This window comes from Arachis ipaensis, chromosome B8, assembly GCF_059453495.1.
Source record: "Arachis ipaensis isolate K30076 ecotype BB chromosome B8, ASM5945349v1, whole genome shotgun sequence".
In the NCBI taxonomy this organism is placed as follows: domain Eukaryota; kingdom Viridiplantae; phylum Streptophyta; class Magnoliopsida; order Fabales; family Fabaceae; genus Arachis; species Arachis ipaensis.
Genome location: NC_142443.1, coordinates 87645899 through 87648953, shown reverse-complemented (window position 1 = coordinate 87648953; position 3055 = coordinate 87645899). Strand labels below are relative to the sequence as shown.

At 32.0% G+C, this 3055-nt stretch overlaps 1 non-coding gene across 1 annotated transcript; it reads left to right on the top strand.

The window, feature by feature from the left end:
* The first annotated feature begins 421 nt into the window (after nt 1–421).
* LOC148548736 (small nucleolar RNA R71) lies at nt 422–529 on the top strand. Its single transcript, XR_015897237.1, has one exon. It is a non-coding gene; the product is annotated as a small nucleolar RNA R71 (small nucleolar RNA).
* Nucleotides 530–3055: the final 2526 nt, after the last annotated feature.

Below are 3055 nucleotides of genomic sequence, written 5' to 3'. Positions count from 1 at the left end.
ATGAGGAATTATAGGTGTTTCCATAGGGTTCACCCATGTAATTCACCTCTGCTATTACAGGGTTCTCAGGATCATAAGCTTCTTCTTCAGAAGATGGCTCTATAGTACTGTTGGATGATTCCTTCAATACATTCAAACTCTGAGAGTTCATATTGACTTGCTGAGTCAATATTTTATTCTGAGCCAATATGGCATTCAGAGTATCAATTTCAAGAACTCCCTTCCTCTGAGGCGTCCCATTACTCACAGGATTCCTTTCAGAAGTGTACATCAACTGGTTATTTGCAACCATGTCAATGAGTTCCTGAGCTTCTGCAGGCGTTTTCTTCAGGTGAATGGATCCACCTGCAGAATGGTCCAGTGACATCTTTGATAGCTCAGACACACCATCATAGAATATATCCAGGATGGTCCATTCTGAAAGCATGTCAGAAGGACACTTTTTGGTCAGTTCCTTGTATCTCTCCCAAGCTTTATAGAGGGATTCACCTTCTTTATGTTTGAAGGTTTGAACATCCACTCTAAGCTTACTAAGCTTTTGAGGAGGAAAGAACTTGGCTAAGAAAGCCGTGACCAGCTTATCCCAAGAGTTCAGGCTATCTTTAGGTTGAGAATCCAACCATATTCTAGCTCTGTCTCTTATAGCAAACGGGAAAAGCATAAGCCTGTAGACCTCGGGATCAACCCCATTGGTCTTAACAGTATCACAGATCTGCAAGAATTTAGTTAAGAACTGAAAAGGATCTTCTGATGGAAGTCCATAAAACTTGCAATTCTGTTGCATCAGAGAAACTAATTGAGGTTCAAACTCAAAATTGTTTGCTCCAATGGCAGGGATTGAGATGTTTCTTCCATGTAAGTTGAAATTTGGTGCAGTAAAGTCACCAAGCATCTTCCTTGCATTGTTATTATTTTTGGCCATGTCTCCTTCTTTTTCGAAAATTTCAGTAAAGTCCTCTTCAGAGTGTTGTATTTTAGCTTCTCTTAGCTTCCTCTTCAGAGTCCTTTCAGGTTCCGAATCAGCTTCAACAAGAATGTTTTTGTCCTTGCTCCTGCTCATGTGAAAAAGAAGAGAACACAAAAGAAAATATGGAATCCTCTATGTCACAGTATAGAGATTCCTTATGTAAGTATAAGAAGTGAAGAGTAGCAAAAAGAAAAAAGATAAGAATCCAAGCACAGGGGAAAGGAATGGGTTCGAATTCTTGAGTGAAAGAGGGGTGTTAGTAGATGAATAAATAAACAGAAGGGGATGAGAGATAAGAGAATTCGAAAATTAAACAAAATTAAAATAAAAATATTTTTGTTTTTAATTTAAAATTAAAGTTGAAATTAGAAAATTAAAAAAAATGAAATTAAATTAAATTTAAAACAATTAATTAATTAAGAAGAAATTTTGAAAAAGAGGAAGGTGATTTTCAAAAATTAGAGAGAGAGAGTTAGTTAGGTAGTTTTGAAAAAGATAAGAATCAAACAAAAAGTTAAGTGGTTAATTGAAAAAGATTTGAAAATCAAATTTTGAAAAAATAAGAAGTTAGAAAAGATTTTGAAATTGATTTTGAAAAAGATGTGATTGAAACTTATTTTAAAAAAGATTTGAAAAAAAAAATTTAAAAAGATTTGATTTTTGAAATCAAAGTTGATTACTTGACTAACAAGAAACTAAAAAGATATGATTCTAGAGTTTAAAGATTGAACCTTTCTTACTAGGCAAGTAACAAACTTAAAAAATTCTTGAATCAATCACATTAGTGGTTAGTAAAGATTTTGAAATTATGAAACAAAATAAGAAAAATATTTTTGAGAATCAAATTGAAATTTTTGAAAATATGAAAGAAAAAGTGAAAAAGATTTGATTTTTGAAAAAGATTTGGAAAAGATAAAATTTTTAAATTGAAAATTTGATTTGACTCATAAGAAACAACTAAATTTTTAAAACTTTTGACTAGATCAAATCAAATTTTCGAAAATTATGAGTGAAATAAGGGAAAGATATATTTTTTATTTTTGAATTTTTAATGAAGAAAGAGAAAAACAACAAAAAGACTCCAAACATGAAAATTATGAATCAAAACACACAATGCATGCAAGAACACTATGAATGTCAAGATGAACACCAATAACACTTTGAATGTCAAGATGAACACCAAGAACTTATTTTTGCAAATTTTTAAGAAAAGAAAAACATGCAAGACACCAAACTTAGAAATTTTCAATGTTGAGACATTAATAATTCAAAAATGCATATGAGAAACAAGAAAAACACAAAACAAGAAAATATGAAGATCAAACAAGAAGACTTACCAAGAACAACATGAAGATCATGAAGAACATCATGCATGAGTTTTCGAAAATTTTAATGAAATTCAAAATATGCAATTGACACCAAACTTAAAAATTGACACAAGACTCAAACAAGAAACATCAAATATTTTTGGTTTTATGATTTTATTAATTTTTTTTCGAAAATTAATTTTGAAAAAGAAAATAAGGATTTTGAAAATTCTTAATAGGAATTCTAGGAATCTTGCAATGTTAGTCTAAAGCTCCAGTCCAGGAATTAGACATGGCTCACTAGCCAGCCAAGCTTTCAGTGAAAGCTCCAGTCCAAAATACTAGACATGGCCAATGGCTAGCCAAGCTTCAGCATACATAATTCAAGCATGTGAGGAGGATGCCTCAGTCTAAAAGAATTTGGACATGGCTTTACAGCCAGCCAGGCTTCAACATTTCCCATGAAATTCCAGAATTCCTTCTAAAAAAAAATTCTGAAGAACATAGAATAATTTAATAAAATTTTTTTTTGTATTTTTGAAATTTTTTTTTTCAAAAATAAGAAGTAAAAAGCTTAAAATTAAAATAAAATTACCTAATCTGAGCAACAAGATGAACCATCAGTTGTCTAAACTCGAACAATCCCCGACAACGGCACCAAAAACTTGGTGCACGAAATTGCGATCATCAACAATGGCGCCAAAGACTTGCTGCTCTCAAACGTGAATCACACTTTGTCACAACTTCGCACAACTAACCAGCAAGTGCACGGGGTCGTCCA